At 39.2% G+C, this 26,045-nt stretch overlaps 1 protein-coding gene across 5 annotated transcripts in view; it reads left to right on the top strand.

The window, feature by feature from the left end:
- The window catches only part of TRPM1 (transient receptor potential cation channel subfamily M member 1), a 122,986-nt gene that overhangs the window by 59,088 nt on the left and 37,853 nt on the right, over positions 1–26,045 (top strand). The gene's annotated exons all lie outside the window — the stretch shown is intronic.

Here is a 26,045-nt window from a genome sequence, read left to right as displayed (position 1 = left end):
TAACAGCTGGTATGGATTAATATTCCTTAATATCTACTTTCATGTGATTAATAGCTGAATGGCTTAAGCTCCTACCAGTGGAAAGCAAGCAGTGGTTACTAAGCTTTACTAAATGCACTGCTTGTAATTTTTTTAACAGAAAAGACATATAAATGTTTTTAATTTTTTATTTCCGGTGATTTTAGTTGACTTTAGCTTCCCTTCTTCACAGTTTTCCTGATGCAGGTCATGTGTTACCAGTTTTCTTTCACAAAAAAAAAGGGAGCAATGAGTTGTTCAGGGGTTCATTCTCTATTGTTTCTGATACACAATACCCAAGAATCTTCCTAATACAATCATCCTAATACAATACAATCATTAACTTCTATGTTGGTTTATTGGTTAATGTATTTTGGGGAGATTGACAGGTGAAGAGGAATGCATTTGGTTTTAGGCTTGATGTTCCCACTAAGTAAGAAATATCTTTTCCCAATTCTATGTTGTTGGTGGTGATTTTTTTTGTTGTATTTTTGCAAATGTAAAATCTTTGTCAGTTTGGAACTGAAGAGTAAAGGGTAAATTCCAAAGCTTTTTAAAAGATTTATTCAGCATGTGGTTAGCTGAATCAGTGCTCAGAGCCCAGGGTGTGCTGTTTTGAAATTACATCTTAATCACTTAATAATTTACCTAGGTTTTATTGGAGTTTGAGTCCCCTAAATATTTTCAGTTATAGACGTGAATTTGCTCATACAGCTGAAGACTGCAAACCCAGCTGAGAATCAAGTGTAGAGCTCATGAGCTGACAAGTTTTTTCCATTTAATGTCTATTAAGTTCAGAGGTCAGAGCAGAAATCTGTGCTGTCCAGAGGTGGAACAGCACCATTGAGGGAATGCTGTAGAACAGGGAAAGATGTCATTCCTCTCCCTCAGAGTTTGCTCCTAGACAGAGATACTTCAGATAGGGACTGTGTCAACCAGAGGGAATACTGGGAGATTTAGGGGAAATTATGTTGTTGGCTTTTAGTCATCACAGCATCCTTCACCAAGGAGTTCTTCAGCTTGTATGGAAGCTGTATGCAAGTTGTATGGAAGTGTGCAAGTCAGTTTGAGCTCATTAGTTTTGGAAAACAGTTTTTTATGTTTTGAGATTTCTTTAGCCTGACACTTAGTATCCCAAGTTGAGAATCTTTTGATTTTTCTGTTGAATTTTGTATGTGCTTTTGTATTCAGTCATAATTTCACTTCACAATTTGTTTGAGCTGTTCTTACAAAATCCTGATTGTTCTCATTGCCAGAAGCAGATCAGACATTTTTTGTTTGTATTTGTCAGGCTTAGGTTTGAACAGAGCAGTAGAAAGGTGAACAGTCAGTTTGTTTTCCTAAATCACTAGCTCTGAGCATTGAAATATTGACATGAGATGACCTGACATGCCTTCACCAAACACCAGTAAGTCTGGCTGTTTAGCAGTGTCGTTCATCCTAGAGAATCCCAAATTGTTGTATCAGCCTTCTGTCTTCAGAATAGTTAACTTACAGGAGAAGTGCCTCCACCTTCTCAAAAGGATCTTCACATCAAGAACACTAATTTTTATTCTGTTTTAATGGTAGCTCTGCTGGTGACTAGTGCTGCATGTAGGTCTTCTGGTAAACCAAAAGGCTGGGAGAAGGAGCATCCTTGTAGGACCCAGAGAAGTCAAGCTCTGTACCACACTGATCTCATCTATTTTTTTGTTTTGGTTCCCCCCTGGGCACAGAACCTCAGTAAAGATCCCCATGGCCCAGAATGCCTGATCTCTGCTGCTCAGCCTCCTCTCTTTGCTGTTCTTGCCTCTTGTTACCTGCTTGACTCCTGAGGGGTGTGGGCAGCTGAGGCAGGTTCTGTCCATGTTGGCCTTGAGTGTATGTGGATCCTGATCCATTTGGGCCTTTGGAAATAGGGACACATGCTGAGAGCCCTCCTGAGGAGCAGAGCCCAGGAGTGGCTGTGTTCCAGGAGCTCAGGATTACTGTTGCATTTGTGTATTTCATTCAGGAAATAGTGGAAGGGAAAAAACTGGCTTGTGGGAAATGGCTAGCCCCGTGCATTTATCATTAGTGTCCCACTCCAGTCAGTGGCCCAGTTAATTTTAATCATTGCTTCCCTCTCCCATAATAAATCCTATAGTATTAACATTTTGCTGTTGATAAAGCTTTAGTAGTTGGAATAAATAAACCTACTAATGCAATCTCTTATCTTTCTGGCATTCACCTGTGTCACTCAGCAGGATTTCTAAATGTTTTTTCATTTAAATTACAAATGTTCTGAAGTTATTTTTTTCAAGCACTGAGGGAGAGCCTTGTTGTCTTTATTTTGTGTAATAGCATGTTAGGAGGAAGGCACAAGGACACTTGAATTTACTTGAAACTACTTGAATTTAAGCTGTTTGTGCTATTTTCCATCTTTGGACTCTAGCTCTGTGCTAGGCCCTTTGAGGATACTAGCCCTGGGAGGATGTTTTTGAGACACCAGGAATCTGAACTGGTGCCTGGTGTGTGGGTTCAGGCACCTGACTAAGCGTTTAGAATTTTTTTATTAGAAAATAATGTGAACTGGTCCCCTCAAAGCCCTGTTAATCTGATGGGTCTAGTTCATTAGCAAACTCTGCCTGAATCAAGAACTAGAGCAAAGTCCTCTTGCTGTCACCTTGATTTTTTTCCTCTGAAAGGAAACAGAAGCTATGAAATTTTCATGGAATGAGGATGTGGGGGGTTGTATTTAACTTGGTCAAATTGCTTTGATTTTCAAATAATTGTCATGTTGATAAGGTAAAATATTCTACTAATATTAAATTTTCATTAGTTTATACATGTTAATATGACTCTCATTACTGCTCTTCAAAGTGTTGAAAAGGGTAAGTGCTTTTGTTTTCTGTGCACAGGCACACTAAACATCAAATGCATTTTACTGCTTTGCTAGAATGCTAGTTGATTTAGAGCAGGTTTGAGTAATTTAGAATGAAAATACACTAGTAAAACAATTCTGTGTCACCCTGTGTTATAGGTGCAGAAATGCTAGATGTAACATGAGTTGAAAAGGACATAAAAGCTGGGCTGCGAAACCTATTTAATTCCTGTTCATAAAATGAGGAATTTGTGTTTAAGTTGCTTTCTGGAGCAATATGTAGAGAAATAGATGCAGCTTGAATGAGAGACAGAGGGAGTGTTTGCTGCTGAAAACTTCCAGTGATCAGAATTAGGTAACCCCAGGAGTATTGACAGGCCCTCAGTTAGTGTATTCTAATCATTTTAAGGGAGAGGTCATTTCCAGGTTTTCTGGAAAAGTTACACAATATTCAAAGCTGATTTCTTAGAACTGTTGCATGGGATTAACCTTAAGTGGTGTTTAAAATCCACATTATATTTTGGTGTTGGCTATATGCAGCAGATATAAGTCCTTTTCCCCAGTTGCAGAGCTTTTACATTGCTATTTTAATTTTGCTACACTGGTATCCGTAGCAGAGTTGTTTCAGTTTAAATGAAACTGTACTTATACAGTTATTAACCAGAATTATCATTAGAGCATTATTCAAACAACTGCTACATGAATACCTATTACTTCATTGAGCCTCCACTGGATAAATGGCCTGACAAGCTTGGGAAAAATGTAGGCACACTTTTGTGAAGCTTTTGTAATTACCAGCAAAAACCAGTGACCTTTCCCCTGTGCTGATGGATTCCATTACTCTGTTACACAGGACAGAAGTTAGCAGCTCTCCTTCTGCTATGTCCAATTAGAAGCTGACACAGGTTAATGTCCATTATATCCCCTAGATGGATGATGAGAACAGGGAAAAAACTCAGCAGCCACTTGCATTTTCTGCGTGGGGCTTCAGTGCTTTTTGGGTTCAGCCTGTCGTCTTGCCCCAGAAGGGCTGCAGTGCTGAGCTCTTGCTCCCAGGGTGTCCACAGGGGCAGGGCCAGGGCCCCAGCTCAGCCTGCTGAGGAATGTGTGTTACCCCACAGTGTTTATGCTCTGGACTCCATCCAGTGCTGCAGCTGGGGAACAGCTCCAAACCTTCCTGTGTCCCACAGCAGCAATCAAGTGGAGAGACAGAAGCTTCCCAGACACCTCTGGCATTGCTCAAACAGAGCAATTCTGGCATATTCCTGATCTAGGGGTAAAGCCTGTGCATGTAACATGCATATAATGAAGCATAGGGACTGTCCAGCCAGCTTCACTGGGTTTACCTGTCAGGCCAATATTTAATACCCCGCCTGAGTAAGTATTTGAGCTCCTGGTTTGTTCCTGAAATTGTATTGCAAAAAGTGTTCAGTACCAAGAGAACTCTCCTCCAAATCACGTTTCTCAGTGTATGGAAGGGCAGGATTTAGCTGCCAGTACAACCTTTGCTGGTGTATTTCCAGGTTTATGCAAGGTGAGTAACACTAGGTCAGAGTAAGAAGGTGTCACCTTCCTAAGGCCTTCCTGGCCTTCATCACGTTAATGATTTAGTCTCCTCTCAACAGCCACATGCACTTGGATTAATCAGCCACTAGATAGAGCTGTGCTATACAGAAAAGACCTCTCTCTGCAGTATTGCGTTAAAATTTGGTATTCCCTACTAGTGAGCCAAAAAAATGGATCAGTTGTTGCACAGGACAGATATCAGATATGACAGGAAGCATTCTCTCTCCAAGATGCAGTAAAATTCCCTCTCCATCCCTAATTATACACTAGGATCATGAATCTTTTCTAAGTGTACCTTATAATAAGACTTCAGTGAATAGGCCAATTTAATTCCTATACATTAATTATTAAATAAGGCATATCTTTAAATTACCGCAGCAATTAATTTTTAATCAAGCAGCTATCATAGACCTGTTTTATCATGACTGTGGACAGGAGCCTTGAAAGCAAAGTTTGTATTACCTTTTTGATTTTTCATTTCCCATATTCCCCTTCTCCCTTTCTCCCCTCTCCAATGCTGAGAAATGCTCACATATTGATCAAAGGATCATAAACATGAGAAAAAGGAATTACCTGTAATATTACCTAATAAAACTCAGAACAAAATTGCTTTATTTAATACTTTATGTATTTTTATCCTAATTTAGGTAACTTACAGTGCTAAACTTCTGACATGTTTATTATATTATAAAAGATCCTTAGCAAAACAACTAATGATAGGTTTAGCCTTTTGACTGTGTTTAAGATGTTGTTTACCAAGTTTGCATTGAACTGGTACTAAACTACACTGTGTGCTTGAGGCTCCAGAATACAGTATAATTCATACTGAAAGATTTGCAGATGTTGTGTGGAAGTTGAAAATGTGTGGATTTGACAACTTCTGCTGGCAGCAAGTACTGCTGTAAGAACAGGATAGAAACAACCTCCCTTCAGCAAAAACTACTGATGGCAGCCTGTAGCTTCCAGCAGGTACAGGCACAGCACAGACATTGTTCAGATTATTCCATGTGTGTTCTGGCAGTCAGCCTCAGCCATGACCAGAAAGAAACACCTCTGGGTGATTCTTAGTGACATGTACTGTTCTTGGCCCTCACTGGAACAGTTCCAAAGAGCAGGACCTGCAGCCAGTTCAGTGGGTGAATGTCTTGCAGCCACAAGGCAATAACAGTGAAACAGTTTTCTAGCAAACTCACACATTTAATTTTTCTATTTTCACTCCTTCATCTTAATACACACTTTGTCAAACACAAGCCACATTTTTAATAGCCAGTATTATGAGTGTGTATTTGATTCCATTTTGTTCTCAATTCTTGCCAATAAAATGGCACTCAGCCTGCTGGTTGAGTGGATTTGTGATTCTTTCCAAGGATCAGCTGTGGATTAGTGAAGTGCAGCTGGTGTGTTTCTCATGCCAAGTAGTTTGAGCAATTTTTTTTTTCTTTTTAATGTCCTTTTCTAAATAAATCCTGCCTCTTTTTCTTTGCCTTTTCTAGGGATTTTGTCTTGTTCAGTAGTAAACTTCATCTTTCATCAAACTGTAGGTTAATGAGACTGAGCAGACAGGCATTGCCCAAATGACTCTCTATCAAAAGGTGAATTTAAAGAGATTTTCTTTGTTTAGTTTAACAAGGAAAATTCTTGTTTAAGGAGTCTAACTCAGTAGTAAGTGAAGGTGCTAGTCTAAAATGCCAGTGATCTTAACTGAGGGTAGTACACACTAGTGTACAAGGTTTTGAGCTGTAGAATTCATGAGACTTCTGGCTGATAAAGCTATTTTCATCCACAGAGCTGTGTGGCAGTGGCCAGAGCTGTAATGTAATACTTTTACTGAAGTTCAGGACTTGTGTTCCATATCTACCTTTCATTACAGTTGCAGATGAGGAAGCTCTCTATGTAATGGTAGAAATATTAAATTGTCAGAGTTTCTGAGTATCTTAGAATAAAGTATTGAAATATTGAAGTTTAAGTATTGAAGAGTTTGTTGTGGGGTTGTTTTGTTTTTTGCTGCCTCCCAGGGTTACAAGCTGACCCACCTTCCCCTTTGCCAAAGATGGGACCAACCAGAATAAAAGCTAAAACTTGTCCTCTGGCCTGGCCATTTAAAGCTTAACCCAGCAAGCCCTGCTGTGTTTGGCTCATGCCAGATCCTTTTCCACCCAGCAGTACACAGCATTCAGGGTAGGAGACTAAAGTAGAAGAAAATATTAATGGTTTTATTTTTCTTGCAACTTTAAAAATCCTGTTCAGCTCACTCCCTTTTATATCTGCTGTAAAGGGTAGAGGCAGATTCATTTAGATACATATTTCATTCAGATTCATGTATGTAGGCTTTTAAATACATGTGGAGGAACCTGTTAAAAAGAATTAGTTTAGGAAGCTATGAATCCTTCGTCTCTCCCACTGCATAGTGGGGACTGAGTAGAATTTTTTAAAGCTCTGAAAGGATCTGGAGACTAAGGCATGTTTATTCAGATACTTAACAACATTTTCTATCAAGAAGTATGTTCAACATCTTAGAATTTATTTTATTTTCTGTCATTTCAAGGTTCCTTTTTATCTGAATCAGAAATTTGTAACAATGAATTTGGGGAAGGATTTGATTTCGTAGCACATTTTTAAACACTGTAACTTCTGTTTCAGCCTTCCATATCCGTTAGTTTTGCATAGTTTTGCCATAGCACTGGTTGATGTTTAATGTAACAAAGGTTAATTATTATGCTCCCCATGTAAAAAACATGACTGAAGAATAAAAGCAACCCCAATGTAGCAAGTAATTGCACCCCAGCCATCAAAGCATGCAAATTCACCATTTTTATTTGCAGATTTTTCAGTCATGGTACTGTTGTTAAAGGTAATTGTAGAAGGTTAGGGAATCAGTTGAGGTGGACAGATCCCTTTGGAATTCTCTGTCCTTGATCCATTGTGTTCAGTCAGTGCTGGTGCTGGCAGAATCCCAGGCTCCATGACTAGGTTCAATCGCCAGCAGTAATCTGTTAGAGACACTAAGGGAAACCTAATGGCTGTTTTAACAGAGGGTCTGTGATGATTGCTCCATGTAGGTAAAAGCAGCACATCTGCCTTTTCTGCATCAGCATTCTCTGTTCTCTGAAGGACTAATATGAGTATTTGTAATGACCATTTTTGCACTTAAAAGCAATAAATAGATGGGATGAATTATTAAGAATGCTATTGACTTCTAAAATGTCTAGTAAGTATATTACAAGGCACTCTAAACCTTGTTCTCTGTGTAGACATGTCTGCTCAATGAAAATCCCAGTTTGATGATTGAGTTGCTTGAACCTTGGCTCCTGTTTGGATTCATTTACAGTGATTAAAAAGATGCATTCACTCTCAAGAAGTTCTCGGGTGACATTTTCACACTATTCTCTTTCTCATACAAAACTCCTCCTTTTTGGAGAAGCACATAATAACTTGCACATTTAAAGTTCTTCACCAGATCAGTCTGAAAATCAATGTTCCAAATCCCACCTTTCCATGCTGGAAGAATGAAGGAGGAGTTTGGTCTGTGTAATTTGGCTGTGCAGCAGAGCATGTGGAATTACAATGTGCTTTCATCAACTCCTGCTCATAGCTTTGGGTTCTGCTTCTGTTTTATTCAGTTGTGCATTTCAGTGCTTGAAAGCATTGATCATAAGCCTTTCCTTCTGGAAGGACTCCTTTAACCTGCAGCCTGTAACTACAAATCGAGCATATTGCTTTCTTGTTCATAAAAAGTGCAAAGTAGTGAATGTTTCTTGGGTCTTTTCCCAGACAAAACAAACCCGTGCTCTTGTGCACAGATTTGCTCACTGATAGTCCTGAAATAGAATTTTGATAAAGTTAAGATTGCTGGCAGTACTTTAAATAAGGTGCTTATTTCCTATACAACTCTTGTTTCAGAATGCTGTTTTCTTTCCCCTGTAACATTAAAATGGCTGCTGGCGGAAAAAAGTAAAATATCATGCTAATGCTTTATGCCAGTGAGCTGTAACTCTGTAGTAATCAGAGTTCAATGGAACTGCACATTCAGCAAAGTTGAACAATGCTGAGAACATGTCCTGAGAGCGTCCAGCTTAGCCTGAGCTTTGCAACTGAAAGGCACAAATCATCTTACCTAATCTTTCATGGGAACTTCCAGCCTGCAAAGCCAATAAAATAAACACACTGATGCTTTCTGTCACTCCCTGAAAAGGCATTTTTTGGCCTTAGGCATAATTTAAGTATACCTATATAATTTGTATAGATGTCTCTGTCAGAAGTATGAACAAAGTAATAAATGTAATAAAGAGAGATATATACACAGAAGGAAGAATCTGAATTATTCTGTACAGTGAACAGTACATAGTCAGTACCTTTATACTGACCTTTCTTAAACTCTTCAGTGAGGTTGGATGGCCCTTGACAAGGATCCAGTACTCTCTTGGACCTCTTCAGGAAGCCATTCAAGAAGAAAAGAAGTGCATCATTTCAGGATTTTTCAGAGCTATGATAGTTTGGGGAGAGAAGAGGATTCAAGACACAAATAGACTCCAGACTGTATCTGTCAAACCAGTCAACCACAGCCTTATTACCAGCTAATCTAGGAAAAGAGTGGCAAGCACTTCCAAGGACATTGAGATAAATGCAGTGGGATGTGTGGAAGTACACTTTGAAATCTTGGCTTTTAGAGCGGCAGGATAAGAGAACTCTGTTCGGGCCTAGTGGCATTTATCAAGAAGCCAGTATGCAAAACCTCTGTATGACTTTCAGTAAAAGAGTGTCATACTAGAGGAGAAGGTCCTAAACAGGCCTGGGTAGCAGAAAGTTTAGATCAGTATTAGGCACTTTCTTTTCTCTCTCCTCCCCTCCCTCCCTCCTTTTGTCTTCCCTGGCACCCTCCCTAAGTGGAATGCTACAATTTCATGGAATGAATAAATACCGTGAGAGTTAATGTAACTATTAACTGGTAAGTGTATGATCCAAACAGCATGCACCCACAAGTTCCCCAATGAAAGGGAAAGCAAGCAGGGAAGCCATCTAAGAGAAATTCTCATGGGTTCCAGCCAAAGGATATCTGAGAGAAAAGTACTGCAAATATCTTCATTAACTAGAGCACTGCAGTTCTGTTAGTGTAACTTGTGGTGCAGCTTTGACGAAATATGTGAAACATTCACTCTTAAAAGGCAGGCTAAGGAGGTTGATACACACTGTACATTCCAGCAGGATTATTATGGAACAGGTCTTGGAAAGCAGATAATGCCCCAGATTTCACTCTGCCACATGAAAACAGCATAGATGTGATTGCTACAGCTAAATTACCAGAGGATTGCTAAATGTTTTCTAAGGTGTGTATAGTATACTGCACATGTGCTTTAATCCATATGTATGAGGTCTGTATTCATGTTTCGTGCTTTAGAAATAGAAAATATCTGTGTCTGCCTTAGCAAGCTCTCAGTCGCACTAGCAGGGCATCACTGGAAGCTCAGCTCAATGGTTTTGATCCTGTATTTTGGACTTCCACATCTGCAGGATTCACATCTCAGATCCAGGAGGGACCAGACCTTTTGCAGTGAATTTATATTCCTTATAATCGTTCAGATGAGTCAGCATGGAAATAGGCACAGAGATATGGTCAAGTTTTCCCATATAAAGCCTGTTACAGAGTTTCATTACAAACTCTGTTTCCTTATTTTATTTTACATTTGAAAACTTCTATTTTGCTCTAAAACTGTATTCTATGTTTAATGAACTTTCCTCATACTGGACAAGTCAGAAGAGCAGTCCTGTGATGAGTATGGCAGTAGCACTGGGTAGGAGAATGAGCAACATCTTGTCTTTGAACTTGCTTCTTTTTTTCTTTTGCTGTGAGAAATATCTGAATTAATTAATTTGACAGCCTTCCATTGAGAATAAATTGATTTATTGCAAAGTATACATTTGTTCAATATCAAGTATCAGTCTCAGTTGTTGTTCCAACAAACAGCTGTTGGACTCTATCCTTTGTAAATATTTTGCTGTTAAACCTCTGTGCTGAAGCAGCTTGTGGCTTATGCTGCTGCTCTGTTGGCCACCAGTGACAGTGACTCTCCAGCTGTTTTTGTGATGGTGCAAGGGGCTGGATGTGTGTTCTGCACAGCTCTCAGGTGGACTGGTAGCAAAGCTTAAGCTCAGCAAATTAATGCATGTGTAGAATGGCATTGAGCGTTAAGCTTAGGTGCTTTTAGCTCTGTTTTTGTGCCTCTTGCTGGTGTATGGAATCACCAAGTTAATGTAAATTTAACCAAGTAGGTTAAATTACCACAGTCTTTATAGAGGGATGTAATAAAACTTGGAGCTGCCATATTTAAACATGCTATCCTCAGTCAAGAGAACATGAGGATTATCTTGAATAGAAAGACTGAAGATTGTGTATATAAATTTACCTACTGGCTTGCAAACTCTATGGCATTTCAAGGTGAAGTGATGGTGGTGTAACCCATGTGCTCCTTTTGTCTAAGTGCTAGTCTGAGGAGAAGATTTTAAAGGGTAGTTTAGAAAAGGTAGTTTTAAGAGAAGTTTAAAGGGTAAATTATGCACATCTCATGGGATCTAATGAAATTGAGCATTTATTCAGAAACACTTGCATTTTTTCAGCCACTACCACACTTGGTATCAGAGAAAATACTTGCATAAAAAGGTTAAGCTAAATATACTGGGGAGAAAAGTCCTAAATTCTCTTTTAGCGGTTATACAGCTGAAGATTACTGAAACTAAATAAGATTTAGAGATTTCCTCCCCTTCCCAGTAATTCTTAGAAGAATTATTAACTTCAGAATTTCTCTAACAAGAGCATTTGCTGCTTGCTGGCATTTCTGTTTTAATTACTGGGGGGAACATAATGCGTTTGACAAAGCTGAAAGCTGCAATGCCTCATACTGCTTCAGCAACTTACCATGGTTTTAATTTATCTTAACTCATGTATTGATCAGCAGGACCTGAATTTATGAGAGCAGATTTCTCATCAAATGTCCCACGATTTCAGAATACCTCCAAACTGTTTGGTTTGGGACTAACACTAACTTCACAACAGCTGCCTACTGTATAAGGCTAAGTGGGAATTTGTGTATTAAACTCTTCAGATGAACTGAGCTGGTGAAACAGAGTCTTCTCTTTATTGTAAAGACATGTCATTGACTTTGAACAGTTTTCTGGATATGGCATAGTTTGTGGCAATCTGTGGATTCATCATGGCTGTAAAACTATGCACGCGTGTAAGCATTTTCAGAATCAAGAGTTAAGCAAATGCCTTTGTGTTAAAAGCTGGATGTGAACAGTCCAGGTAGGAGAGAAATTCAAGCTCTCTGTCTCCCGTGGAGGGGCTGGCATGGATGGCACTGCTGTGTTGCTGCCCTGAGTGATCAGCACTTTTTTCTTCATTGTCACAGCTCATCTTTGATGTCAGTTGTGCTTAAGCAGAACACACAGTTCCTTGCTGTTTTTTCTGTACAAAGCCTCTTCAAACACCAAAAAAAAAGGGATGAGGGAAGGAGAATTGTGAAACATATGCAATTGCCACTGTTGCTGTGTGAAGTTGAAAAGCTTTCCATTAGGGAGGAGTAGTACTTAGAGCACTTGACTGTATTACAGAAACACTTATCAGTGGGTGAAACCTTGCCAAAAATAACTCATTTCCCTCACACTTCTTACACGATTGAACAGCCTTTCTTATATTAGCACCAGATTTAAAAAAGCTGTGTCAATTTTTGTCTGCTCTGCTTTAAAAATACTCTTTCCAATTCCAGTCACTTGACATAACTCAACAGGAGTGCTGCAGATGACTTCAGCAATGAACCTGGGCAGTAAAGAAGGCAATTTTTTAACTTAGTTATACATCTCTGCCATCCAGAGAAGAATTGCAGTGATAATATTACAAAGTCGAAAGAAGCAATCAATTTTATTTTACAATCCTGTCCACCTGAAGGCACTTACTCCCTGCATAAGCAGCAGTATATATTTTCCAGGAACTTGGTGTTTTCAGTGGATTGTAGACTGGGAGGGAGGGAGTGAATTGTATAAAGGAGAGAATAAGGCGAATACATTTTTTACTGCTGCTGCAGTGTGTGGTTTCATCAGATCCTACTTAAGGTCATAATACATTTGCCAAGGGATAATAGCCTGTACTTCAAACTAGGCAGATAATTCCATTCCATCCAAACGCATTTTGTGCAGAGATTATCACATTCCAATAAATGTAGCTTAGGTTGTAGGAATCAGATTGGGAATTAAGCCATTTCTCACTACTTCTGTTCATGGGTTATACTGTTAATTGATTACACTTTAAGGCTGTTGAGTTGTTGTTTGTATCAGCTGTTCTACACCCAAAATGCCTGGGTAATTCTGAGAGGAGGGTATGAAGAGGTATGAAGAGGGCTTATGATCATTTTGCTATCAAACTGTTTCTTCTTTGGGGTTACATTTTGGCTTTTATGAATGAACTCAGGTTTTACTGGAGCTCTAGAGGCAACAGACAGTGCTGTGCTTTAGCCCACAGTGCAGTAAGTGAGCTGTGACGTTTATATTAATGCTTATTGCAATTTTCACTAGTTAGAAGTGTTTTATTCTGTGAAATCCTAGCCATTGGTTCAAGCTTTAATTCAGCGATGAAAAAAATAGAGGCTTCCTTGAGCTGCAATTTGTCTCAGTTATGACAACAAGTTTGGCTGTGAGTAGCACCTCTCAAATGATGAAACTTCTGACATTGTGTTTTGTAGTTTTGCCACCTTTTCCCCTTCTTTAACATTTTCTTAATTATGTCACATTGTAATTACTGCTCACTGCTTTGTGACTTTTGCATTTTTAGTTTACTGGGACATTTCAAGTTTGGATTTGGTCTGATAATGACTGTGAAAAGAAAGACTACAATATATACCTTAGGTGTTTTTCATGTAGTCTGGCTCAGTTCCTACTCTTGTACAGTTTTACAAATAGTCTTACACAAAAAAACCCTAAAACATTGCATCTTACAGTGCATTTTGGTACTTCAAAGTTCAGCTCCCACATTTGCTGTCCATGAATTCTACTTTTGATCTATGTGTGCACTAATGTCTATATGATACGGCTTGAAAGCTCTCACAGAATGCTACATAAACAATGTAGGAGAAGAAATTCAGGGGGAAAATGTTTCCTTCATACTGTTTGAAGTAATTTGCTTTTATTAGGTGAGTAGTTTCAAGACCAGTGAGTGTCTGATAAGAAATGATACATTGTGTTGATTTCATTCATAGACACATATTCAGGAGAGGCCAGCAAATGCATCAGATTAGAGAAGTTTAATGTGTTTTATCTTTTTTTTAAGAAATGCTGTTAGCTGCATTCAGTAAGTGAGCTATCAAACATGCCAAACAAAACTTGGGAAAAGATCTGTGAGCTGTCCATTATTACTATGTAAATTGAACTGGTTACCTAGGTGTTAAATTTGCAACAGTTGTAATAAAACTTACTACTTCTTGAAAATAAATACGTTTTTGGCTATCAGGGAAACAAGCATATTTTATTTTGGTGGTGGGAGTAATAAGGGTACAGTTTGACAGTGAAGAATGTAATTAAAGCTTTTTTGTGTGTGGACTCTTAATTGTATATAAAAATATTGTTTAAACTAATAAAACCAAATTAATGAATTCTTCCTTGCTGCTTACTCCCTGCAAGCATATGGGTACTGTTGGAAACCAAGGGATTTTTTTTTCTGAGACAGTCACAGTGAGGGCAGCAGAGAGATGCATATCTTTATCCCTTTCCTTCACAGTGCATTTATATCAAGCCATGTCACAAAACAAACTCCAAGTGCTATGAGCCTTCCCATAGTATGAGTGCAGGCATCCATGAAAACTATCTTTTGTCTAGTGGCCTTTTCTCTGAGAATGTAATTTTTTTCACTCATGTGTGTTATTCCTTTGAACTCTGAATGAGCACTTTGGCTGAACTTGGCAGAATTATACATTTGGAATTAAATGCCAGCAATTTCTTCCTCTTACCATGCAGAATTTTGTCACAGGCTTTTCAGACAAGTAAGCACAGCAGACAGTGGGCTGTTTGCCCTTTACAACAGAAGTCCACATTTATTAGGTTTTTAGCCAACTTGGTTAAGGTTTATTTTACACACATTGTGTATAAGGCTCTTTGCTTTTACATGGTTGTTCCCCAACCCACCCCTGGAACATGCTGGTTAATTCCTATTGTATTCTATAACTATTGTGTTCTTATTTTATATAGAGAGAATTATGTGTTATCTGAAGTCCTGTTCAGAGCATTCAGTGGAGGCATCCTGGCAAGTTTTGGTGTTGTCTCAAGTGCCCAGTCTGAAATGTGTGTGTTTCAGCATTGTCAAAACTTGTTCTTTATTTGCCATAGCAACTGAGGAAAATGTTCTTTTTGCCCATAGAGGGGTCTTTGATCTCAGTCTCCTTAAACTGAACTCTTTTAACAGCTCCAGTTTTGGGTTTTTTGGGTAAATGCACATGGCTTGGTTGTCTTTCTTGAGTCTCATATTTAAACTGAGGTGCCAGAGCAGTTATGGTGTTGCCAAAGGGAAATGCTGGCAGGCTTCATGTCCATCAAATTTCTGATAAGGGAAGAGTCAGCAAAACTTGCATTTGATTTTTAAAAACGCTGTACTTTCTCAGGTGCGCATTTCTGTCATTGCAGTTTAGGCTAACCAACAGGAGAACAAAACACACAGGGATGATTTTTCCAATATTTGTTCCTAAAATATGTCCTGCCTTCCAAATGCAGGTACTGTAGATGCAACCGATTCTTACATAATGGCTGGCCAAGGAGAACTTGTTCAGGAGCACAGAGGAATTAATTCCTTTTCAGCTTCCATTGCTATAGAGAACCTAGCCAAAACAACATACCACATTCTATGCCTGCATTTCATTTTCAGAAGGGAGTTAAGTGCCCAAATCACCTTTTAGTATTAATTTTTTGGCTTATATATCTTTGATAATATTTGTTGTCCAATAGGTCATCTTCTAGCTCACAGAGTACTCCACATTCTAGATAGCAGAGGCATTCATAAAGGCCTCTGAAATTTGATTTCCACTGGAAAAAGCAACATCTGTGGGACTTCATTGGATATTCTCCTTCCATTTCTGTGCTGAGCTTTCAAGTATCTTCCATACTCCATCCCGTTTCTTGGGAAGCCAGCAGGAACTTTGTTTCACTAGGAAGACCAGGTTCTGGTTCTAAACCAAAGCTGTTTCAGCTGCACACTTTGCCATTTGGGGCAGACAGAAGTTGAAATTATGTCTGTAAAATACTTTGTTGTCAGCCACAAGTGGATCTGTGTTCAATACACTGGAGATACGATACAGGAACAGGGAAATACATTTGGAGTCTAGCAGGCTCCTTGTGTGCCCAGCACAGTGCAGCAGGAGCAGGAGGCACTCAGGCAGCCTTTAGCTCCAGCCAGCAGGATCCTTGGATGTGATCCTAGATGTTACCCTTACCTCTTGCATTATGGCAATTATATCAGCCCCTGGCCCAGCAAGGCAAATGTTGAAAGTTAGAACAAAGAACTACCTGCAACACAGTGTTCTGTGCTATTGTGGTTTTAAAGTGTTAGAAGTATTAGAAGATGCAAAAAAGCTCTTGTCTGCAAAGGAATTAATAATATTGATAAAGGCAACAGGGTATGAAAATTCATGTGATATGTAAAGTTACAAAATTAATGGCCTTATTTACGACTTCAGCTGTTTTAGTACAGCGTTTTGCCCAACTTCAAATTGTTCTAAAAAGGATTAGATATAATTAATGCTGTATGACCTCCTTTTTTCTTCTTTTCAAAGAATGTAGAGCTGTACATCTAATGAGGACCCCTGAAAGGACTATTATGTCCAATTGTCTCAATTATGCAAATAGCGTTGATATTTTAGCAGAAGGGAGGGGATACTTCAAATTAAAAGTTTCAGCTCCTGCTTTAGCCTTTCTGCAGTGCCGGCATTTTTACAGCAAGTACATCCACTGTTTGAAGAGAGGAAAGGAGGTTTAACAAATTGGAGATTTGGGCACTATCAAAGTAGATTTGTTGTGCCTTGTTCTACCATGAGATGAAAATACCCTCTGGGCAGGGAGATGGGTCATGAGACTTCTAAAGGATTACCTTCAAAGGGAGTCATGAGATTGGTTTGAACAAAGAAGCTGCTCACATGCTTATCATATGAGATTCTCTTCTTAAAGTGGTGGAAACCCATCTCCTTGGGAATTCTCATGAACTTCAGAGAGACTGGAAGTCCTAACAGTAAGATGAATGAGAAGTCTGAACAATAAACAGAAAGATGGGACAGAAGCGCAAAGTTAAATGCACTTTATTTATTCTAGCTGTAATTCATCTTTCCAAACTCTGAAACACTTCCAGTGACAAGCAGGTAGGATATTATTTTAAATCATTTTTCATTTCATTCCTGATAGTCTTCTACCTTTTGTAACAGTGATATGCACAACTGAAATTTGCGCTGAAGCACTGCATAGTGACCTGCAGCTGATGGGAGAAAGCTAATTCCATTGAAATGACGGTGTTCTGATTAGACTCCTTCTTAGATTTCTCATTTTGAAGGATGTGAAACTTGAAGTACTAACTGCAAGAAGACAAAATGAGTTTTCAGGTCCAAAAAGGGGGTCTCAACACTTCAAAATTAAAAAATTGCTTGGGTGTGACTGTAATGCGATGTAGAAATGCTGACAAAGAAAGATCATGTATCTTACATATTTCAATATTTTGAATGCTAATTTCAAGCTACCTCTGCAGGAAATGGGGATGGAGTTCTGGGGTTTTCTTTGTTTTGTAGGTTGTGACTTTTCATTTTTTGGAGGGGACTTCAGTTTTCAGAATTAACAAGTAATAACGCTTTCTGGAGCTCTCTTGTGGCAATAAGCCTTCGGATAAGCAAGCTTCTTTCTGTGTGTATTTGTTTCCAGTTGAGTTTATCAAGGTCCAGTGTAGGTCAGGTATTATGGAAGTCTTTGAAAGGGAAAGGGCAGAATTTATGGTGGTTTTCCCCACCTCAGTGAGTGTTGGCAATAAAGGAGGTTCCCCAGTGAAAGACGTTTAACAAACATCAGCAGCCCCATCACATTTGTTCACAGTGCTGCCACTGTCGTTTGAAGAAATGCATTTCTGCCATGAAGCTGGTTGGGCTCTGAGGTGAGAGGTCTCACTGAGCCCCAGCCTACCTGTGATCTCTAAGTATTCACCTACCAATCTTTTGAGTTATTGAGGAGCCAAGGAAGCTCAGGTTTGGCCCTTGTTATCCCCCCAGCTCTTCAAATCACAGCTCCAAAGAACGGTGCTCGCATCCCCTGTTGTGTCCTTCCTGCCCTTTGCTGTGGTGCTGTTGGGTCCTGAGCAGACACCTACCAGTGGAACAGCAGCTCCAGGAGGGCATTCCATGTTCCCCTGCTGAGCCAGAGACAGTCATGGAAACAGCTTCTGGCCTGTTCCAGTCTCCTTTAGCTCTTCTAAGTCAGGCTTTAAATGTTTTCTCTCCCATTCTTGATAATGGATTAAATCCAGAAAATCGAAGCCTTTATTATAGTTTTTTTCTCACTATCACTTTAATTCAAATCATGGATAGACTGTGGCTAGCATTTTAAAGAGAAGGAGCAATGTGCTGCACGCCGTGAAAAAAAGTCCACAAACATCACTGGACATATTGTTTGCTGTTCTATGGCAGCTGTTAATTCTCTTCACTCACCTCCTCAGGGGTTTTAGATGTGTAAGGACTGAAAAGATTGACCAAATTTTCTGAAAGCTGTTTTATTTGTAAACTCTGAAATCTCCCATTGCCCTCACCCTTTCTAATTATTTCAGCCCTGAAATATTCAGGTTTTCAGAAAGTTCCCAATGAATGTTGGCAACTCTCAGGTGTAAATAATGCAGTATTTTAAACGTAAGTATTTAGAGTCTGTGGGAAATAATTTAAACCTTGAATGCCAATGCTTTTATAAGGGTTTCTGAAAGATTATGGGAAATTATTTTGTGCAAACCCTGCAGCCCAAGAGTTTAAATAGCTGGAAATTCTTTTTTGAAAATGACAGAAAGCAGCAGGGAATAAAATGCGTCTGATTGTGGCATATTCTATGAAAGGTGTTAGGTCTTAGCTAATGCCCAGAAAAGAATTGCTCTACTGAGTGTGAAATTAGCCACAGAAAGTTGCAAATTTTCAACGGCTCAAACTCTTTAACAGAATTCTACCTGGAGAATCCTGGTGTCAGGAAAACGCTGTGTACTGCAAACTAATGTTAATTACTTCAGGGAAAGATTGTCTAACTAGTGCACTTGCATACATATTTGCAAAAAGACTGCATACTTACAGTACGGAAAGAGAGAACTAAATATTTATGGAATCTTTTCTCAAAATATGTATTTGTTCAGCATCTCCAGAATTTAGAGCCTCATGAGACATGCATATATTCTTTATATTGGGAATATGGAAATCTTCCTTCATAGTAATTTTAAAGTGTGTTTTATTAACGTGCATCTGAGTATGCCGTAAGTATTGGCATTTTGTCACCACATTTTGAAAATGTCAGTCTAATAAATTCTTCAAGCCTGCTGTTTAGTTTGCTCTGCACTTCAAGTAGTACTAATTACAGCTGTACATTTAGAACAAACTCTTATAGATGAGTAATATCCCACACAACCTGTAGTCATTTTCTTCAGATGTTTTTCATTTGTGGTTTCCCCTCTTTCTTGAAGAAAAAGGTCTCAAATCATACTATTATGTCATATATGAAAAATCAGCATGTTTAGCTGACTTGTCAGAAGTTGTAGAGAAGTTCTCTCTGAACTAGTAACTAGTAACCTCATGTCAAAGAAGTGCTCGTAATTTTAGCCTCTTTTCCAAACAGCACATTTTGGGCCATTTCTACAACTTACTGTCTCTCCCTGCTCATTCATTCTGTTGTATCAGACCTCTTGAGAGTGGTCACAGGCAGGCAGCTAGGGCTCTACTATATGGAGGAGAAGTTGCTCTCCACTTCCCATCTGAGTATCTTGGTTTTTGTGTAAGATCTGGGAGTAAAACTGGCATGTGGAGTGTCTACAGGCTGCAGGTTCTTTGGGGACAAAAGTGCAGAGGCTCAGTACAGATGGCTGTTCGTGTTTCCCATCTCCCAGGCATTCGGAACAGAAGGGCTAAAGGCAAAAGGAGGATTTGGCAAGTTATTAGCAGAAGTGTAATAGGTGACAAATGGCAATTAACATTACTGTTGACATATCTTCTGTGGAATTTGGTGCAGTGAGGGAAAGGACAAACTGTTGCAGGAATGCCTTTTTCTTCCATAGATTGTGGTAGATGTGGTATGTAAGGTTGTCAGTGAGTTTCTTTCTGCATCCCATACAGAAAAATTCTGAATTGCAAAACTGTGCAAGGGGTGTTCTCCCCCAGCAAGCACTGAGCCAGGCTCTGCTGCAGTACACTCCAAATGGTTCTTTAAGTTACTTTATTTTAGTTTCATTAGCTGCATAGTTACATTAGTGCTGGGCTGAGCCCCAGCAGCTGTGCCTGCCTCTCTGTAGGACTCTGAGCTCATCCAACACATTTTGTTCCTGTGCCTCTGTGGACTTTGTGCTGGAGCTGGGTATCTCCACCATTTCAGAGTGAGCCAATCTGCTGTGGTATTGAGGCTCTAGCTGTTTGTCACATTGCAAAGCCTCTGGGGAAGTGCTGTGTATCACTCAGAGATGCAGCAGAATCATCTTAACTTTGGAAAGAGAGCTTGTTACTTCTAACTTGCATACTTTGCAGATTGTGTCCCTCAGTTAACGAACAGGGAGAGAAAATGGAATAATTTTCTTGTTTCAACAGATGTTGGCTATGCCTCTCCGGGAACACAGGGCCTAATGAAGCTCATTACAGCTCTCTGTGCAGTGTAGCACCACTTACTGGTTTGCACACCATCAGCAGGAGGGATTTCTGGCCTCAGTTTGGAGTAACAACATTGCTTGTGTTGCTTACAGACACTGCCATTGTGCCTGGTGTGCATTAGTCTACCACAGAGCAAGTGGTTCCCTGACAAAGTTGCTGCAAGAGCATGGATTCAAATTGAACAATATGGAAAACATAGCGGGATGAATGTCTCGCAATTATATATAAGATTTGATAGAACTCTATCACTAAGAATAAGAATTGTCTCAAGCAAATAATACTTTCTTTGCAAGAATCTTAAAATTGTTACAAATCCCTTCTTGATGCTCTACTTATTAGCAAACAATATAAGATATCCTGTTTCTATTGGGTGTTGTTTGGTACTTCATATTCTAACAATTGCTAAAGCTATTCTTGGTTGTACAAATAGCATTTTGATAGAACTCATGCAAACAAGAGTTTTGGAAATTTAGTAGATTCATAGGTTGTCACTGTGTTCTGTAGTTGGGGACATTGTTCATGGCTCTGGCTTCTTAGTGACATAACACGAATTTAAAATAGCATTATGGTTTTATTCCTTGTACTTATTTACCAATGAAAAACTTTTCAGTTAAATCTTACCAGTTTGTGAGTGGCTACAAAATTGGCTATTAACATACATCACATAGTTTGGAGGATTTTTCTCCAAGCAAGACCCTGTTATTTGGAGGAAAGCCATTTCTACATAGAACTAATCACCTGAAAGGTTAATTAGTTGGGCATTTGGAAAAACTGTTCCTTCAAAGTGAAGAATGATGGATAGTGTAATTGGGATGTTGATTTAAAAGCAGCACAAAATAGAAATTGTTCTTATGACAGGATTTAAGTTCCAGGTAACAGAGATTCTGCAAATATAACAATTCCTTTTTTCTCCCATCTGTTACTGTTAAGTAAGAGTGCACATGCTCTTGATATGAATTTCATTCCATGTCCAGATTACTTCTCTCTCCCATCAAAGCAAACATCCCTCTGATCAAATCTAGCGTAAATATCCCAGTTTAATTCTTCTGTAGAGCATTCTAATTTTATAATTGGGCAAGACAGTGGAGATTTGATTTCCCTGGTTATACCACCTTTTTTGTAGCATACTGCAAGCCACAGGAGGATTAACTGAAAAGTTGGTCAGATGGTGTGAACAGGGCTACAGATGAATGTTTCCATAAATGACAATAATCAATCCACATCTTAACGAGATGTTGGTCAAAGTAATTTGTATTAGTCCACAGATACGAACTCTGCTGCCCAGCCAGATCCATTTTGGTATTATTCTGTGCTTGATTTAGCCTGAACAGCTCTGTCAAACCCTGTATAATGCATGACATAACATTTGTTTGGTCCCCTGCCTACTCCCTCAGTCCATTTGTGTGGCAGGCACTGAACACTGTGTCCAATCCCTGTCCCTGCTCCCTGCCCCAAGCCCTGCTGTTCACATGCCTGCCTGTCTGCTGACCAGCTGTGCCTGGTCCAGGCAAAGTCTCTCTGGAGTGCAGCAGCTGTGGAACATGTGCTCTTTCCTCGGGCCCCAGGTGCCTCCGAGCTGTGTGACTGTGGATACTCTGCAGTTACAAGGTGAGGCCCAAGTCCTGTCCCCTCCTGTCCCCAAGTCAAGCAAGCCAAGCCATCCAGCAAGGACACAAGTCCTGTTCCATGGAGCAGTACTCTGGGGTTCATGGTAGTTCAGAGAGCTCACTACTGGTTTTAGATCTGCTTGAGCCTGTGCTCAGTGTCCAGCAACAGTGCTAACTCTCATCCTGTCCCCCTTTCACTCCCCAAATTCCTTCACTTCCTTTGCTGGTCATTATGCTTATCACAATCACTAAATACTCTGCTATCCTGCAGGGGTAGATCTCAACTGAAATTCACAGCTTCTGGAGCCATAGTGTCGTGTAAGAGTTTGTAGCATGACATTTCCAGTGGCTTTCCTCTCCTGTGTTGATTCCCACCTTGGAGTTTCACCAAAGATGTATTTATTGGTCCTTAGCCCACCTGTTGCTCTTGAATAAAGCTGCAGCGAAACAGGGCTGCAGGTTTTGGTTTGGTACAGCCTGAAATTCAGGCTAATACTTGTTAATTGAATGGTTGGTTATATATGAAGTGAAGAACATAAAATTTAATGTTAATTTAGTAGAAAACTGAAATTGTTTATGTGTGGGAGTGAGAGAAAATTCTCTTCAGTTGCTGAAGCCCTAGATGTGCTTTTTTCTCAGCAAATAGTGTCATTTATTTGCAGTAGTCAAAGGACAATTGGTCCTTGTAGAACTAGTCCTTGTGTCTATTATTGCCTGTATTAGCAAGGTGACTACTGGTTTAGGGTCTTGATTTTGTTAACCTGTGATTTACAAACCAGCAGTACTGATTTCCCTTCCTTTCTGCAGGAGGATACTTTTTTAATGCTGAAGACAACTAGCAAAACCATATAGTGGAATAACAAATATCCAGTGTTAATTCATACCATTCCTCAGCAACATAGTGATTTCTAGAGTAAAGTACAAGAATTAGCAGTGGTTTGGTTTGGTTTTTATTGTAGATTAGGAGACCCGTCACCAGTTTACATGAAGGAGAACACTGAACATCTGAAATAAGTTTTTTTCAAAACTAGCGTCTAATTAATACATTCAGGACTTGCAATAACAAGCAGGTTTGAACTTCACTACTATCAACAAGTTGGGATCTGCTTTTTTTCATTTTCTTAAGAGGTGCATGGAAAACCCACACTGGCTATTGGTCTGAAAACTGTAGCTGATCTATCATTTAACAATTCATCCGTTCAAAGACTGTTAAAAAGTGCTTATATTTTTCCAAACTCAGAAAAGGTAGTATGTGTACTTACATTTTTCCTCGAAAGAATAAGCATTTCAATCCAAAGAGAGAAATGTACAGAATCTCTATAAAGTAAGTGGAGAAAGTGCCTATTTTCTGACAGTAAATGTTTCTGCTCAAGTATTTGCACTGGATTATAATGAAGCTTTGGTTAAGCAGATTAAACAGACAAAAGCAGTGAAACTTCAAAGGCTGACCAAATGTGCTGAGGTTTTTATTTCCCCAGTCTGTAATGCCTGCCTTTGCCTTCCTCTCATTAGCACAGAAAAATAAGCCAGTAGAGCATAATGTGTTGTTCCTCTGTAGTGCCTGCAGCGACTGATTCCTAACGGGGTTTCAGGGGTGAGTATTGAAGGTTTTTTCCAACGTAGCAGTAGATAATAGACCTCCTGTGAGAGGGGCTTTAAGAGCAACTGCACAGCTGAGAGTTCAGCTGTTTATAGAGCTCATTTTAGATACCAAGATGCAAAAGCTTCCTTCCAAACACAGATGTTAAGTCTGAGACTTAATCCAATGGTTAATTAACTATATTTACGTGCTCTAAACAGCAAAAGAAACTGTGGTTTGGTAAGGTAAGAGGAATAAGGTAAAGCAGTATTCACTGACGTGGTCTAACAATCCAAACTGATTTGATATTTCTAGGTTGCATTTTCCAGTATTCCCTACAGAACAGTTCAGTGTGCAGCATCTGTTATGGTTTTTATTTTGAAGAGTGTTTTTGCTGCACTGTGGATTGATTTGGGCTTTTGTGTTGCTTAGTCAAGGAGTTATCAGAGACCACACAGAAGTCGGAAGTTTTAATCAGGGGGAAAAAGTGAATATGTTTGGAACATATAAAATAATAAAACCTAAATTAATTAAAAATTTAAATATATAACTTAAAAAGTACAGAAATTATGTAAGCTCTGTAACAGGTTCCTGTTAAGCTTGTTTTATAATGTTAAAGCTCATTAACTAATATGGTATATATGGGAAGTAACAACACTGGGCATAGTTGTAAAACAGCAGTGAATTTGTACACTATGTGGTTTTGGGTTAATTTTGAAAAATAACTGTAATTCCAATCAAATGGATTTTTTTTGGATCTCTGAATATTTCGAACTGTGTCAATATCTGTGAATTAGCAAAATCTTGTTCTCAGCAAGTAAATGGCATTTCTTTGATTTGATCATCCACCTCCACATACCACAGAGCCTCATGGATCTCCCTGTTGGGGATGTTTTCTGTGGACTTTTCTAGAACTAGACTCTGATACTATAGAACAAAAGCATTTTCTAAGCTCCATTTCGAATAATACTTTTGCTAAAATTCGTCATCTTGTAAAAGCCTTGCCAGAAGATGTATGAAAAGAACCTTTTAAATATTTTTTGAAGAAAGGCTTTTTAATTTCATTTGACGAAGGAATCTATGGAGTCAAGACAGGAATGCTGACCAAGTCACACAGCCTTATGATATTAGATTTAATACTCTCTTCCTTCATATTTTGCTCCATGACCAAGCTCTTTATGCTAAATGCCTGAGATATTTGCCTTGTTATTCAGAAAGCAAGTAAAGTTGTAAGCTACGGGAAATTTTGTCTATGAGTTCTTAGCTCTTTCTCACTGTTGTGCTGTGAGGTCCCAAAACAACTACTACTGAAATGAAACGAGAAGGTTCTGCCTTGGTAAATCAGTAAGATGAGAGTGGAGAGCAGAACTGCAGGATCTCCTGGATCGCTGACTGCCAAGGCTGGCTCAGAGGCACCTGAGAGAGGTGACTATTTGCATACCAAGGCATTTATGAACAGCTTTTTAATTAAGTAGGAGCTTGGATTGGCAACTTACTTGCAGTTGCTTGCAATGAGGGAGCTTCAAGTACTCCACTACTATTTTAGATATAGTGGAGAAAATGAAGAAGACATATGGGAACTAACAAGTCAACAAACAAAGGAACTTCCAAGACAGCTCTTGCCTTACATGAGAAAGAAAAATGAACTATGACACTCTGTTTGTCGTGCTGTAGCCTCTGCAGCACTCAGGGAGCTTGGCCAGTCTTGAAGCTGCTGCCAGACAGCTGCCAGGCATCTGCACTTGACCTTCTTTAGTCAAAAATCAGCAAGGTTTTTGGTTCTTTCTCCAGGAAAAGTCCCTTTCCTTTTTTAAGTCAGCCTGAAAGTTCTTGTGTCATTTGTATCTTCTGTGTCTGCAAAAATTTAATCTCACTTCCACAGCAGAAACTAAAGCAAAACATAACAACATTTGCTTGCTACTTGAAAAGACAGTTTCATAATTCAAACTCAGAAAAGGCAGCTTTTATCAGGAAGGCAAAGATATTAGCATCATCAAATTGTAAGTGTTTTTTAACATTTTTCATTTCTTTAAAATTAAATGGCTCCTTTGAACTCACTTTTTTAATTCCCTACTAAATGTTGATTATTCCAATGTTGATGATACTTTGCCTTGTTGATAGTTGTGGGGACAGAGAAGGTCCAGGGTCCACGAGTCAGAAACTGTGGGACTCTGGCCTGGAGCTCTTGATGGTCTCAGTCCTTTCAGTGTCCCCAAACTCCACGGGAGTACACTTGAGCAGCAGAGGCTCTCAGTGCATTGAGAGAACTTTTACTGTTCCAGTTTGCCTGGCCATTGCTGCTGTTACCATTGCTGTGAGCTTGAGCTGATTTCTGGATTGCAACCTGTAAATAGGCCAACACAGTTTGAATGTAGTTTTCTTCCTCCTGTTTCACAGATACCCGAAGAGTTTGTGCTTTTTCTGTCACATGGTGTTTCAATTTAAAAATGCCTCCTTCCAAGACATATCTCATTCAGAGTAAGAAGCCTTCGGAAAGACTAAGAACTTGATTTACAACAGGAAAAGAGTATTAGAGAAGATTGTTAATCATG

This window comes from Lichenostomus cassidix, chromosome 10, assembly GCF_008360975.1.
Source record: "Lichenostomus cassidix isolate B80296 chromosome 10, HeHo_3.0, whole genome shotgun sequence".
In the NCBI taxonomy this organism is placed as follows: Eukaryota; Metazoa; Chordata; class Aves; order Passeriformes; family Meliphagidae; genus Lichenostomus; species Lichenostomus cassidix.
This window is presented reverse-complemented; position numbering and strand designations above follow the sequence as displayed.